At 40.7% G+C, this 17210-nt stretch overlaps 1 long non-coding RNA gene across 1 annotated transcript; it reads left to right on the forward strand.

The window, feature by feature from the left end:
- The first annotated feature begins 9407 nt into the window (after positions 1 to 9407).
- LOC127452079 (uncharacterized) lies at positions 9408 to 14183 on the forward strand. The gene is made up of 4 exons (XR_007899198.1): positions 9408 to 9532; positions 9900 to 9980; positions 10305 to 10426; positions 12509 to 14183. It is a non-coding gene; the product is annotated as an uncharacterized LOC127452079 (long non-coding RNA).
- Positions 14184 to 17210: the final 3027 nt, after the last annotated feature.

The following is a 17210-nucleotide window of genomic DNA, read 5'->3' on the forward strand; positions in this document are numbered from 1 at the left end:
ACACAAATAAAACGTATAATATTTCAAATAAACTTATCAAATGTAAGGTTTAAATACCGCAGTGTCATGTTTAAATGTTTAAACACATTTCAAATAATTTCAAATAATACTAAAACAACATGCTTTCTTCTACATTGTTGCACTCTGAGCTACCTCATGTAGTATCCACTACGTCTTCACTGGCATTTGAAACATTGCCAGACCTGATCATTGTAATGAGCTGTTCTGCAAACACCGTACACTTGTATTGCAGTTTTGATAACGTTTGCCTCAGCTTCACTCTCTCGGGTCTTCATTCCAAATATGATGCTGTCTTTTGTTAATGATGTATACAGTTGTGCCCTTAGCCTGCTTTCATTAAATACGCATAGCTCTGGTGGATGACTCCTGCATACAGCATATGCAAATTCTATGGAAAACACCCCACAATTATTGAAATTTGTTTGCTGCTGCACAGCTGGTTGCAGAACATCAAAATGGTCTGACTGTGGCCTTACCAGACAGGACAGTGTGTGTAGGGTTCTCGGGTCCAGAGGGGCACGTTTGCTGCCATACACCATCTGGCTAACTGTACAGTGCATCCTCTAACAATCATTTGTATTTTTCACATTATAGACAACATAAGTAATGGCACAGTTACCATAAAAAAACCTTCCGAATGAACTGTCAGACAACTTACCAAGGAGGAATTGTGCTCTCCACAAGCTCTCTCCTCAACATCATCATCTCTCACTTTTGAGCTGCTCTTGATCCCTGAAGTTTCCTGATAAAAAAAAGTTGAAAATAACTAAATTTTTCAACATTATCATGTGTAACATATTGTTATTTTACATTTTTAAAAAGTATATGCATAAACACTTTAAAGTATATTAAAGAGTTTAAAACCTCAAGATGCCCAGCTATTACTTTGTCATTAATGGCATTTTTTTTTACAGAAGAAAAAATACCTTCCAAAGATGTGCAGTGGCTTTACGAATTTTTAGGTGATCCGCTGATGTATTGGGCACTTCCTAGTCTTTGCAGACATCTCCCCAAAAACCAGCTTCATTATAAACACTGTAGTCCTTTATATTGGCCCCAGGTTTAGCAAATTTTTCAATGCTTTGTAATATTTGATCCAGGCTTTTTGAAGTTACACTTGACTTTAAAAATGACATATAAAAATAGAACAAAGGTTTTAGACAACTCACAAAACTTGTGAGTTAAGTGTAATACTTGCCTTTCCAAAGGTGGTGAAGATGCAGGTTCTAAAATAAACACACACACACACGTTTAAACAAACCACAAAATCCATGCAATCCATGGTGCATGCCTACATGCCATGGCTCATTTATACATTTATAAATTCAAATTTCAATGAGACTCTATTGTACAAATGTTTTGTTAAATCTATCACCAACACCTATGATAATATTAAAATTAATCGCACCTCGGGTCCTAACTTACTATTTTTATCAAATATATATTTATAGGTAATAGTTGCCTAACTGTTATTGATTAAATAACAACCGACCTTGACAAAAGCTTAGGACTAAATCAAGTAAAACGGAGTAGACTTGAATGGCTTCAGTTTGATATGGTGCTTTAATTAAAACTTAATTTGTGACACTGAAAATCTGCTCTCTCTCTCTATAGGCTATATACAGTATATCTATATTACACAGGGGTGCTGTTTCTGTTCGTGCCCCCCTATCTCTCTGGGCCCTTGGAATCGTCCCCGCCTTCCCCCACATTACGGTGCCCCTGTATATATGTATGTGTGTACATGTGTATGTGTGTGTATATATATATATATATATACACACACACATACACATGCCTTGGATTACTCATCCGTTAGTGCTGAAAATGCGCATACTTTTGCAGCGGACTTAATTCACAAGCAGTCCAGCAACACAACTGACACAAATTTGTTGTGCTATGCAAATTCACTTAATAACAGGTACATTTAAAACATTTGCTGATATAGCCTATTGATGGACGCTCCAAGAGACCCCAGACTATCACAGAAAAAGGGTGATTGACAGCATGTGAAAGCCAATCACTGTCTTGGAAAGGTGACTAATGAGAAATGAGTGCAGTTCAGTAAAAAACAGCAGAAACATACTGTAAATCAGAGTAGCCTATGCAAGTTTTAAACAAGTGTTAAAAAACGTAATAATAATAATTCAATAAAACATAGCTTTCAATTAAGAGGACAAAAGGAAGTCTGGAAAGTTATATTTGATGACGTTCAGGGCCGGCCCGCAGTATAGGCGGTATAGGCAAATGTTAGGGGCGCCCAAATGAGTTAAGTTTTTTTTTTTTTTTTTTTTTTTTTTTTTACTAGTACTATTTTAATAGTTTGAATATAAATATTACTAAACAGCAAAAGCCCCCACAACAACATAACTACATTGCTTATTAGGCTATATACAATACATGTGCACAGTTCAGTTGAATATAATGTTTCTCCTCTTTAACTTAATGCTGTTGAACTGAATACGAAGCATTAACCACAAAGTAATCACCACAAAATTAACATCAACATTCGTTACTATAGCAACAACAAACTGCGGGCACGTTTGCTCAGATTCATCATTGTCTGGAAGAAAGAAAAAGTAAAAAGAACTGCATTTTAAAATTAAAATTTAAATAAAATAAAGACCATCATGTCATGGAAAGCAGTACAGCTGTGTTATAAAATGTTCGGTGTAAATATAGAAATAAAACTAATCATGTTAAAAATTCATGTTTTCATTTTTAAATACTCTGATGGTAATGATGTAAACAACAACAACAACAACAACCCCCTTAGTTACAAATGGACTGTTCGATCCATGAGAAAGTGAAGTTCAGTGAAATAATATTCATTGTTAATTCACAAACCAGACAGTTATTGAAGTGCAGAGGACAGACGCAATGACTGCTGAGTAGAACTGTATCAGCAGAGCCTGTGGCAGGTTGAATTTCCTCAGCTGGCGAAGGAAGTACAACCTCTGCTGGGCCTTTTTCACAATGGAGTCAATGTGGGTCTCCCACTTCAGGTCCTGTGAGATGGTAGTGCCCAGGATCCTGAATGACTCCACTGCTACCACAGTGCTGTTTAGAATGGAGAGGGGGGTCAGTGTTGGGGTGTTTCTCCTAAAGTCCACAATCATCTCCACCGTTTTGAGCGTGCTCAGCTCAAGGTTATTTTGACTGCACCAGACAGCCCGCTGTTCAACCTTCCTTCTGTATGCAGACTCATCGTCATCTCGGATGAGGCCAATGACAGTGGTGTCATCTGCAAACTTCAGGAGCTTGACAGAGGTGTCCCTGGTGATGCAGTCATTGGTGTAGAGGGAGAAGAGGAGTGGGGAGAGCACACATCCCTGGGGGGCACCCGTGCTGATTGTACAGGTGCTAGAAGTGAGTTTCCCCTGTCTCACAAGCTGCTGCCTCTCCGTCAGAAAGCTGGTAATTCACTGACAGATAGACGTGGGAACAGAGAGTTGGTGTAATTTATTCTGGAGTATAGCTGGGATGATGGTGTTGAAAGCTGAACTGAAGTCCACAAAAAGGATCCTTGCATATGTCCCTGGTCTGTCCAGATGTTGCAGGATATGATGCAATCCCGTGTTGACTGCATCATCCGCAGACCTGTTTGCTCGATAAGCAAATTGAAGGGGATTTAGAAAGGGTCCGGAGATGTTTTTCAGGTGGGCCAACACCAGTCTCTCAAATGATTTCATGACCACAGACATCAGGGCGACAGGTCTGTAGTCATTAAGTCCTGTGATTTTTGGTTTCTTTGGGACAGGAATAATGATTGAGCGTTTGAAGCAGCATGGGACTTCACACTGCTCCAGTGATCTATTGAAGATCTATGTGAAGATGAGGGCCAGCTGGTTAGCACAGGATCGAAGACACGCTGGTGAGACGCCATCTGGGCCTGAAGATTTCCTCGTCTTTTGTTTCCGAAAGACGCGGCTCACATCATCTTCACTCATCTTAAGTGCAAGTTAAGTAGCAGGAGGGAAGGGGGGGTGTTGCAGGAGGTGTTGGTGTTTGTGTGAAGTGAAGTGAAGGTCAGAGTGGGTGTGGGGTGTGAGATTGGGCCTTTCAAATCTGCAGTAGAACACATTCAGGTCGTCAGCCAGTTGTTGGTTCCCTACAGGGTTGGGGGTAGGAGTCCTGAAATTTGTGAGTTGTTTCATGCCACTCCACACTGATGCAGGGTTGTTAGCTGAAAACTTGTTTTTCAGCTTCTCAGAGTATCTTCTTTTAGCCACTCTGATTTCCTTGTTCAGTGTGTTCCTGGCCTGATTGTTCAAGACTTTATCCCCACCCCTGTAAGCTGACTGAGCTCTGCTGTAAACCACGGTTTGTCGTTGTTGAACTTTAAATAAGTCCTAGTAGGAGCACATATCCTCACAGAAACTGATATATGATGTAACAGTATTTGTGAGCTCATCCAGGTCTGTGGCTGCAGCCTCAAAAACACTCCAATCCGTGCAATCGAAGCAGGCTTGTAGTTCCAGCTCTGCTTCATTGGTCCATCTCTTTACAGTCCTTACTACTGGCTTGGTTGAGCGATATGCATCCTTTATTGTTGTGTATCAATGATCCAGTATATTTCTGTCTCGGGTAGGGCATGTAATGTGCTCTTTGTATTTGGGCAGTTCACGTGTGAGATTTGCTTTGTTAAAATCCCCAAGAATAATTATAACTGAGTCTGGGTATTGTTGTTCTGTGTCTGTGATTTGATCAGCCAGCTGTTGTAGCGCTGTGTTCACACACGCATTTGGCGCGATATAAACACTCACCAGAATTAATAAGGAAAACTCCCGCGGCGAGTAGAAAGGCTTACAGTTAATAAAGAGCGCTTCCAAATTAGGACAGCACATCCTCTTTAATGCTGTTACATCCGTACACCAACTTTCATTGATGTAAAAGCGTGTTCCACCGCCTCTCGTTTTCCCCGTTAACTCCGCGATGCAAACCGCTCTGAACAGCTAGAAGCCCGGCAGATGTAACGGGCTGTCCGGAATGGCTTCACTCAGCCAGGTTTCTGTGAAGCACAAGGCAGCAGAGGTTGAAAAGTCCTTGTTTGTGCAGTGAGGAGATGTACTTCGTCCGTTTTGTTAGGAATAGTGTGGAGATTCGCTAAGTGAATACTCGGCAGCGCTGTTCGAAATCCGTGCTGACAGAGTTTGACCAGCGCACCGGCTCATCTCCCTCGCCTGCGTCTCTTGAACAGCAGAGCTGCGCCTCCAAATAAAATGTCCAGCAAAACAACTGAATATTCGTAAACCGGGAAAAGATTGTCTGGTAGATGCTGTTGAATGTTCAGCAGTTCGTCTCAGGTAAAACTGACTTGAAAAAGATTACTAAACACAGGACAAACAAACAAAAACAACAAAAGAACTGAGGAGCTCCACACCGCGGCGCCATCATGATATATGTATACATGTACAATGTAGAAACATATATATTTATATATATATATATATATATATATATATATATATATATATATATATATATATATATATATATATGTGTATGTGTATATATATATATATATATATATAGTGTGTGTGTGTGTGTGTGTGTGTGTGTGTGTGTGTATATATACACTATATTGCCAAAAGTATTCGCTCATCTGTCTTTAGACGCATATGAACTTAAGTGACATTCCATTCTTAATCCATAGGGTTTAATATGACGTCTGCCCACCCTTTGCAGCTATAACAGCTTCAACTCTTCCGGGAAGGCTTTACACAAGGTTTAGGAGTGTGTTTATGGGAATTTGTGACCATTCTTCCAGAAGCGCATTTGTGAGGTCAGACACTGATGTTGGACGAGAAGGCCTGGCTCGCAGTCTTCGCTCTAATTCATCCCAAAGGTGCTCTATCGGGTTGAGGTCAGGACTCTGTGCAGGCCAGTCAAGTTCTTCCACACCAAACTCGCTCATCCATGTCTTTATGGACCTTGCTTTGTGCACTGGTGCGCAGTCATGTTGGAACAGGAAGGGGCCATCCCCAAACTGTTCCCACAAAGTTGGGAGCATGGAATTGTCCAAAATCTCTTGGTATGCTGAAGCATTCAGAGTTTCTTTCACTGAAACTAAGGGGCCAAGCCCAGCTCCTGAAAAACAACCCCACACCATAATTCCCCCTCCACCAAACTTCACTGTTGGCACAATGCAGTCAGACAAGTACCGTTCTCCTGGCAACTGCCAAACCCAGACTCATCCATCAGATTGCCAGATGGAGAAGTGTGATTCGTCACTCAAGAGAATGCGTCTCCACTGCTCTAGAGTCCAGTGGCGGCGTGCTTTACACCACTGAATCCGACGCTTTGCATTGCACTTGGTGATGTATGGCTTGGATGCAGCTGCTCGGCCATGGAAACCCATTCCATGAAGCTCTCTACGCACTGTTCTTGAGCTAATCTGAAGGCCACATGAACTCTGGAGGTCTGTTGCGATTGACTCTGCAGAAAGTTGGCGACCTCTGCGCACTATGCGCCTCAGCATCCGCTGACCCCGCTCTGTCATTTTACGTGGCCTACCACTTCGTGGCTGAGTTGCTGTCATTCCCAATCGCTTCCACTTTGTTATAATACCACTGACAGTTGACTGTGGAATATTTAGTAGCGAGGAAATTTCACGACTGGACTTGTTGCACAGGTGGCATCCTATCACAGTACCATGCTGGAATTCACTGAGCTCCTGAGAGCGGCCCATTCTTTCACAAATGTTTGTAGAAGCAGTCTGCATGCCTAGGTGCTTCATTTTATACACCTGTGCCCATGGAAGTGATTGGAACACCTGAATTCAATTATTTGGATGGGTGAGCGAATACTTTTGGCAATATAGTGTATATATATATATATATATATATATAGATGTGTATATATATATATATATATACAGGTGCATCTCAATAAATTAGAATGTCGTGGAAAAGTTCATTTATTTCAGTAATTCAACTCAAATTGTGAAACTCGTGTATTAAATAAATTCAATGCACACAGACTGAAGTAGTTTAAGTCTTTGGTTCTTTTAATTGTGATGATTTTGGCTCACATTTAACAAAAACCCACCAATTCACTATCTCAACAAATCAGAATATGGTGACATGCCAATCAGCTAATCAACTCAAAACACCTGCAAAGGTTTCCTGAGCCTTCAAAATGGTCTCTCAGTTTGGTTCACTAGGCTACACAATCATGGGGAAGACTGCTGATCTAACAGTTGTCCAGAAGACAATCATTGACACCCTTCACAAGGAGGGTAAGCCACAAACATTCATTGCCAAAGAAGCTGGCTGTTCACAGAGTGCTGTATCCAAGCATGTTAACAGAAAGTTGAGTGGAAGGAAAAAGTGTGGAAGAAAAAGATGCACAACCAACCGAGAGAACCGCAGCCTTATGATTGTCAAGCAAAATCGATTCAAGAATTTGGGTGAACTTCACAAGGAATGGACTGAGGCTGGGGTCAAGGCATCAAGAGCCACCACACACAGACATGTCAAGGAATTTGGCTACAGTTGTCGTATTCCTCTTGTTATGCCACTCCTGGCGTCTTACCTGGGCTAAGGAGAAGAAGAACTGGACTGTTGCCCAGTGTTCCAAAGTCCTCTTTTCCGATGAGAGCAAGTTTTGTATTTCATTTGGAAACCAAGGTCCTAGAGTCTGGAGGAAGGGTGGAGAAGCTCATAGCCCAAGTTGCTTGAAGTCCAGTGTTAAGTTTCCACAGTCTGTGATGATTTGGGGTGAAATGTCATCTGCTGGTGTTGGGTCATTGTGTTTTTTGAAAACCAAAGTCACTGCACCCATTTACCAAGAAATTTTGGAGCACTTCATGCTTCCTTCTGCTGACCAGCTTTTTAAAGATGCTGATTTCATTTTCCAGCAGGATTTGGCACCTGCCCACACTGCCAAAAGCACCAAAAGTTGGTTAAATGACCATGGTGTTGGTGTGCTTGACTGGCCAGCAAACTCACCAGACCTGAACCCCATAGAGAATCTATGGGGTATTGTCAAGAGGAAAATGAGAAACAAGAGACCAAAAAATGCAGATGAGCTGAAGGCCACTGTCAAAGAAACCTGGGCTTCCATACCACCTCAGCAGTGCCACAAACTGATCACCTCCATGCCACGCCGAATTGAGGCAGTAATTAAAGCAAAAGGAGCCCCTACCAAGTATTGAGTACATATACAGTAAATGAACATACTTTCCAGAAGGCCAACAATTCACTAAAAATGTTTTTTTTTATTGGTCTTATGATGTATTCTAATTTTTTGAGATAGTGAATTGGTGGGTTTTTGTTAAATGTGAGCCAAAATCATCACAATTAAAAGAACCAAAGACTTAAACTACTTCAGTCTGTGTGCATTGAATTTATTTAATACACGAGTTTCACAATTTGAGTTGAATTACTGAAATAAATGAACTTTTCCACAACATTCTAATTTATTGAGATGCACCTGTATATATATATATATATATATATATATATATGCTACTAAAAAAATGATGCTCCTAAATCACCAGAAATGAATGCTTTGGTGCTGTTTTTGCAAAATGAATAAATAAAATAAATAATTTTAAACCCCCCTGCAACATCATAGTACAATAGATTGTGTACTTTGGCCCCAGACTCCCCAGTAATGATGAAAGCCTATAAATGTGCCTGCTGTGAAATATTCTGTATAATGTGAATAGATCTTTAGGGCAGTGTGCCTTTTTCTTTTTTTTTTTTTTCTTTTTTTACATCTTAGACCACTTGACTTGGTTTACGTGCACTTTACTACATTAAAGTTATTCCTATATACAGTGATACCCATTTATGATGCCTACTTAAGAAGCCATAACATGCACTAGCATACTTCTTCCCAACATTGTTATAATTAATGTTTTGCTAGTTTGGGTTTACACACATTAGGATGTATTATGTGTTAATTTGTACTTTTTTGTGTAAAAAGTAATACAAAGCTCTCTAATAAATTTTAGTGGGGGGAGGGGGGTTACTGGAGGGTCTTGCCTAGGGTGCCAAATGGGGTTGGACCGGCACAGGTAATATGTAAATGTAATGTTATGTTAATTCAGTAAACTTTGGTTATAAATTATTTACCTGCCCTATCCAAGAGTCTTCTAAACCAGTCACCTTACACATAGGCTAAATCAAAACATATTAATAAACACCAGCACGTCACAAACACTTAATAAACGCTTTTTCGTCAATGAAGTGAAACTCGCTATCTCTCAACAGGAGTCAGGAAGCGCGTCTTTCCGTTCTTTCCGCAAAGTACCGTAATTACTGCAATATGCGCGCGGAATTAAGTCGCGGCTTTTGACCGCAGTGTCCAACTTATGGTGTTTACGGTAACACGTGGGGACGGGACCGATTCTCTCTCTTTCTTACAAGCGGTCTGTTTGCAAACACTGTCATGCAGCGGGAAACACGCCTTTCGCATCTGAAAAGTCTATAAAACATATTTGACACGCAGATCCAAACAGCAAAGACAGACAGACAGACTGATATGGAAACCAACCTCAGAGGTGAGAAATGTTTCATTCTCAGCAACCATTTTTAAAGCGTTTTGGTGTTTATGTGGAGAGATGCGCGACACTTTGATTTCATCCCATGACGTTTAGAGTCTCACTGAGCACTGCGTTATTATGACTTGTAATGCCAAGTTATCCTCCACTTCCATTCATACATAGAAGCTAATGGAGAGATTTCACACGATTAAATATTCCTACCAAGTACCAAATAATGTCGAAATGGAAATGGTTTGTAGAATTTTATTTTTTTTATTTATTTTTTTTAATAGAAAATGTCTTGAGTTACCGGTGTTTATTAATGGAAAAACAGTCGCTCACATATAATTACTCAAACTTAAACTTAAACTTATTCTTTCCACAGTTGACATACTTGAATGTCTATGGAGACCTTTACGAAGAGTCTGGAGAATCCTGAGCTGCTTCTGTGTACCTGTCAACTCCGGTGTGTCTCTAAAGGATTTACAAAATATCATTAGCAAACACTATAACTTTTTATAACCTAATTCTGAATAGGTTAGTAGTCGATGAGCATGGGAATGTATAAATATATAAAGATTCACGTCTGTTTGATATTGATGATTATTACAGCACTTTACAGGTCATTGATTAATGTGCAATGTTTGTTGATGTTATCATTGATAGTTATTATAAAGTGTTATATGCTAATTATCATTTGTAATATCAAATGTAGGCCTATCTGATATTAGTAATATTATCTATTGCTACTGTTTATCATTTATCTATTCGGTATTTATTGTTTTAACAGAAATAAGACATTCAGTGGAAGAAATGTCACCACCATACCATGGCCCGAGCTCTGTCCGTCCATGGTTTGGGAATCAAAGTGATGATGATGATGATGGAGTTTAGTTCATTGGATCAGTTTAGGTAAGATATAACTGAACTCTAAGTGACATTGGATCACATTAACTACGTTTCCATCCAAGGAGTTTTTTTGCGGGAAAAGCGTTAGCGCACCAAAATTAAGCTGATGAAAATGCACAATATTGATAAAGTGTCAACATAATATTTTTCTGTTTAACTTTAGCGCATAAATCCTATGTCAACACGTCAAATTTAGAGAAATTTAATTTGGAATCAGTTTTTGTCAAGAACAATGGCGTTAACACACACAAAAAAAAAAAAAAAAAAAAAAGATTGTCACCTGATGAATCGCATCTGTCCTCACAACAAACAGCATAGTGGAGAGGAATACTTGAACTGATGAGGAGACTCGAGTTTTGCTCAATTTCATTAAAGACAACGGCATTACTTTTATTCTTGATGGAAGGTTTTTAAGGACTGCGCCGGTAAAGAAGACAACAGAAAAAACACGCTTCTTTTTTTTTATTGTATTGCAATAACAGACACGAGTTTTCAGAACAGAAAAACAAAAAGAGAAATTAAACAAACGTGCCAAAATAATTAATATAGGCTACAGATGAAAACAGACATAAGAGAAAAGGGTTATGGAGGGAGTAGGGGAGAGCAGGGCACAAACTAACACTTTTTAGTTTTCTTAAGTTTGTGTAAATGTACTTGGGGTTCGATGTATTTTTCTTTTTTCACATTAATTTCACACGTGTCAATTACACATGGGCTATGTGGTCTTGTTTCATGAATACAGCGTATACTTTTTTCGCAATCTACCTCGAAATAAAGAAAGTGAAATGTTACAATGTGCCCCATAGGCGGGGCACGTTGTAACTGGTGAGAGGCACATTGTAACAAGACCATATAACAGCTCAAAATCCCCCACTAACAACTGTATCTGATCTAATTAAAAAGCGTAGAAGATAAACTAAATTTTAATGTCAATAAAAGCCATTTATTTGTCATATATAATATAGCAATAATTTTGACACTTCACAATAAATACACAACAAAGCCACAGCACTGACCGAAATAATGCATGGACTGATGACAAAACACACACACCCACACACCCCCACACACACATGCATTAAGGGGAATAATGTAAATTACATATCTGATTGTATGGAATTGCATATAGTTTTATGGAATTGGGGCACATTGTAACGCAGTGTCACAACCTGTCCTGGCGGTACAACTGGGATTTAAACCTGGCTGGTCACTTCTGCTGGCTATCTATTAATTAAAAGACTATGTAAGATATTAGCTAAAAAATTGGAGATTAAAATGATACCAAGTTTGCCTCATTTAAATAAACAGTAAAACAGAGATGAAAATTTACTTTCATGTGAATTTTTACTTTTGCTACTTTAAAATGAATATTTGGCGATATCTTCATGATATTGGCAACGAGTAAACATATGAAGTTTCGTTTTACCAGCGTGTGTGGAAACGTTTAAACTACGTGTGTTGCAACTAACCCCGCGTTAGTTTGTGACCCGCGCCCAGATAGAGAAATGCATACTTCTCCATTTCTACGTTGTCTTCTGTTGAATTTTATGACTGCAATTATGTGAAATTAAAATGACAGTAAGCTGGCCAATATTCTATTCTATTCTATTCTATTCTATTCAATACTCTATTTTATGCATGTGGGGACATTTGGGACACGAAAGGTACATAATATGCCATATACACAAAATTCTGTATAGAAACGGCTAAAGAGACGATTTCTTTTGCGCTAAACCAAAACTTACGCAACAAAGTTTTTTTTTAAGAATGACGTCATCACGCACATGATTTTGTCAGTAAAAAGACATTTGCATGGAAAAGAGCAGGAGACAGGAGATTTATTTTTTTATTTTATTTATTTATTTTTTTTTGCATTTCCACTGTCGATAACAGAACATCGCAAAAAGTGGATGGAAACTTTTTGGTGATGTGAATTTATCAATCATTGAATTGTGAAAAACGGCATTAAAAAAAGAAAAAAACCCATCAACTTTACAGCATATATAATGCCCAGATAATTATTGCTGAATGATATAAAATTGTGTTCTCATTGCTCATGGCCTCTCAACCTCTTTTCTCATATAGATGACAATTTTCTATGAATTGATGATCAGTCAAACTACAGAATTCTTGGACCTAGATTTAAAACCCAATTTTGTAAAACACTGAGAAGATGAATCTGCTTCCCCTCTATGATTGTCACCCAGCCATCATATGTCTGTCCCACAACCAGACTTGCAGTGGATTTCAAAAGGAGGAAAGCTGTTACTTTGTTCTTTAAGTATTGTGTGAGATCTAACCAACTGTCAGTGGTATCTTGTCACCAAAGTGAGACTTAAATGGCAAACAGTGAATGAAATGTTAATATAGTCATATGGTAAACAGACAGATACTATTGAGCAAAGTATGAGTCTGTGATAATTGGCAGTTTTTTAAGGGATGGTTCCATCCTATTTCTAGCATGTCTAGCTCATTCTTTAAAAACCCATTGCAGACCCTGAACCTAGACCTAAACAGTTTTTGCCCCTTCTTTAAACTAGAAAAATTCTGCAGAAGCTGGTCTTTTTGCAGCAAAAATCCTTTTTAACTAAAAACAATGGGTCTCATTCACTAATCAAAGCATGGGTGTTGGGCCTCATGTATTCAGATAGAAGACAAAGGCAGGCCTAATACAGTCATAAAAACCTAACTCAAGCCCCCACCTTCCAAGTCATTAAATCTCACTGATAAAAATCACACCAAAATCAAACAAAAGGAGTCCAAAACAGACTACAAATCCATGAAGCCTTGCTCACTAAAGGATCGAGCTCTCAACTCATTGGATGAGGCACACAACATAATGTCCCTCAAACATGACATCATCAGGAGTTGAAATACCTCCGTTTGCCTACAGAATTCACTTCCAGCGACTTTGTTCACCGAATATAGACGTAGCTCTTTGCTGCTCTCAGGTGCAACCTCGTGGCACAAGGAAGTAACATCCGACTTGAAACTGTGGCCATACAATCTCCATCTCACTGGACGAGTTGAGATTACTCTGTGTTCAACTGAACACTCTAACGGATCCGAAGGAGACCGCCGAGCAATTCGCATCTTCATCCGTTTGCCTACAGAAGTGAAGAGATTAAAGATTTCTCTTCCATCTTCAATCAAGTCAACATTTCTGAGTTCTCTGCCAGCCCGCCGAGAGTCAACAGCCGTACTGCCCACCGACAGAGCGAGGAAACGGCCTCCCGTCATCGCCCGAGCCTCAAGGAACCGGGTCAGAGTTAAAGGACGGATGAACACACATTCTGTCCTCATGCGATTCAAGTAAGAGGTTTACGTCTGGGCAGAGATAGAATATTATAGTGTGTTATTCTTGTGTTTCAAGGTTTTTGCTTGTACAGTTTACGGACCGCCATGTCCGCTCATTATTAATACTCGGGGTATTAATTATCATGAATTTGTTTTGCTGTATTGTGGTCCAACCACATTGGACTGTTGTGCAATTTTGCCATCGCGGGTGAGACAGCAACTGAGTTCATCCATTAAAGAGTCAAATAACGCGGGACTTTTACGAGCCGTCCACCGCATCTCTGAGTGATAAACACAGCTGCTTTCTCTCCCACTATAGCGAAATTGGCTTTAGGGCTGTCACTTAATCATCTCTCTCTCTCTCTTACTAATCACACACACACACACACACACACACCTTATGTGTTATAGGATTATTTTTATTTCCATATCTAATCATATCACTGTTTAGTTTGTAGTTGTAAGTCGGAAGTTTATTGACTGCATTGCATTAATTATTAATTGATATTACTGCATAAATAAACTTTGTTTATATTACAAAGAGAAGTGTTTTGGTTTGTTTTGCATACACCTGTGTCATGCTGACAGGATGTCAGTGCTCGGATTCAAACCTTCATTCATTGTTTTTTTTTCCCAAAAATCAATATTCTTCGGATATCGATTTTCCTAAGAAAACAATCTAATATTGAGACTGTTTTACTATTTGGTTATTAGTCCCTAATTCCAGGGTGGTGCCCCGTCAGTGTTAATCCTTATTAATATTCTGTTGATTTTTGATAATTGATAATTATCTTTGATGATTGAATTTTAATGATCAATAAGCTAGTGTTAATTTTAATTAATGTTTCATCGATGTTAACAATTAACGATTATCTTTGATAATTGTTGATTTAAAGGATTTTAAAAAGCTAACATTGATTCTCATCAATGTTCTATTGATTTTAATAATTAATAATTATCTTTGATAATTATTAATTATTGCTAATAACCAAACTTGCTCCAAAACATAGCACACTACATTTACTGGAGCCCCATATGAGGTTTTAATGAGTTAGATCCAATTAATGAATATAAATATTAATTAATAACTACAGAAATAATTATTAATTATTTCTGATAGTAACACTGATCTAAACAACCGGTAAAGCCCTACAAGGGTATGCATGTACACGTAATGTGTAAGTTCTCATGCAAAAATCATGATCATAAAATTAAGAACCAACTTAGAACTTCAGTTGTGCCTTCCTTTGATGATATATTGTAGCTTTGCTGATATTGATGAGTATTTTGTTCTGGAAATAAATTGTACATTTTACAGTAACTTACTGGCAGCTGGATACTTATTAAAAGTACAAATTACAAATGTATTCATGTACTCTATGTCTCTCTCTCTCTTTATCTTGTTCTTTTTATAAACTGTTTGGGAAGCCGACAACATAACTTTATCTTAACATATATAACCATCATAAGAAACGTCCACCTCTTGTCCAAATAAAATAAAAACAGGCCTTACAAAAAAACAGGCCTTACAAAAATAAAATACAATAAAAAAAATCTGTTCCCCTTCTGTCACTCACTCGACGTTGTGTCGATGTAGTGACACTAGGGGTCGCCCTAGGGAGCCCCAAACACCTCAGGTCTTTGAGAAAAGGCCAATGAGAATTGGCGAGTGGAATTTGCATTCCACTCCTCTGGACATACGGGTATAAAACGGGTATATCACTTCTTCGGAGCTGAGCGGTTGTGTGTCAGCAAGCTGTCTTCCACTACCGATCCATTCACCTCCCAAGAAGCGTTTGCTGTTGGATATATACGGTGCATTCCAGCGGCTTTTCTCTTCTTCTGCACAGATCTGTGCAGATTACGCCCCTGAGTGCTTCGACAGCGCTAAGAGAATTTATATTCCTGCAAAGAGTATATTTTCTCCATTAGAGCAAACACATTGACGTGAACGTCTTTTTAAAGACGCATCTTTTTCAAGATACCTTTCCGTCTTTGTGTGATTCCTGCATGCGGTCGCTACCTCTTCGCTTCCGACGGCCACGGGCTCTGCCTCACGTTTCTGGGTCGTAATCACACTGAGGCAGCGTTCGTGGATGGTTCATGTTCTTATTGCGAGAATATGACCATGGCAATGCCGCGAGGCTTTCCTTCTTCTGGGGGAAAGCCACTCTAGCCGCCCTCCGCGCCGTGCCTACTACCTCCGGGTACGAGGCCGGCCCGGCTGGTGCTGGAGGCGATTTGGGGGCTTCAATGGGCGTGGCTCTGCCGGGTAAATCCCCACGGACCTCCCATTCCCCAGCATGGTTGTTTGCCGCCGGTGAGTTCCGAGAGGAGACCAGCTCGCCCCAGGGCCAGCTAAGTGTCCCTTTTGGAGATCCGGAGCAGGATGAGTGCTCGATCACTGCATCGGAGAGCGTACTGGCGATGTCAGACGCCGAGGACTCGACTGGGCTGCCACCTTCGGGTTGGCCCACCCAGTCTGAGGCTGATGGCGAGATGACCGCCATGCTTGCCCGGGTCGCCGCGTGTGTTGGGTTGGAGTGGAACCTTCCACCCTCCCCTGAGCCCTCGCGGCTAGATGATTGGTTCCTCACGGGCCGGCACGAGGACGAGATGGACGACCCAGGGAGCGAGATGTCTGCTGCAAACCCGGAGCTGGTATCCAGACCACTCCATCCCCCGGTGGAGGGCCAGGAGGTAAATTCTTGGTTTGTTTTTATGTTCGCCGCACCGCGAACAGGCTGCGGCACCCACATTCTCAATAAAAGAGCAGTTTCCTCACTCCCTGGGTCACATAACCAGTGTTTACGACCGCTGTTATCACGGCAACCAGGCACTGAGCACCTGCGACATAGACGCCGCGAACGTGGGCACCCCGCCTTTACGCTTCCGGTCGCACCACGTTCACACCCACGGCCAGGTGGTTGTGACGGACTACGAGGATGGTCAAAAAGTCCCTCCTCCTCCGTTGCCGACCCCCCCCGACGCCAGGTACGTGGAGCAAGGTAAGTGCTTCGAGGGTCCCTCAGTGCAGCCACGAGTTCGAGACAAAGCGAGGCTCCTCGACGTGGCCTCCCCTGCTCCCTTCCGCCACGAGACCCCACCCACAGGTACGTTAAACGCGATCATCCCCTTAGTGCTCCTCGCCCGGAGCTTGGACGCGTGGCTAGCGCTATCCAACCCGCCGCGGTGGCTGGCCAGGACCATCTGATTCAGCTACGCGATTCAGTTCGCCAGGCGCTCAATAGAGCCTGTCCCTCCAGCCGAGATGAAGAAAGGGTTTTACAGCCCTTCATCGTACCGAAGAAAGGCGGTGGGTTGCGGCCAATCTTGGACCTGAACCGGGCCTTGTACACACTCCCGTTCAAGATGCTGATGCCAAAGCACATTTTGGCGTGTGTCCAGCATCAAGATTGGATCGCTGTGGTAGACCTGAAGGACGCGTACTTTCACGTCTTGGTTCTACCTCGACACAGACCCTTCCTAC

The sequence above is a fragment of the Myxocyprinus asiaticus genome, chromosome 14 (assembly GCF_019703515.2).
Source record: "Myxocyprinus asiaticus isolate MX2 ecotype Aquarium Trade chromosome 14, UBuf_Myxa_2, whole genome shotgun sequence".
NCBI classification, from domain to species: domain Eukaryota; kingdom Metazoa; phylum Chordata; class Actinopteri; order Cypriniformes; family Catostomidae; genus Myxocyprinus; species Myxocyprinus asiaticus.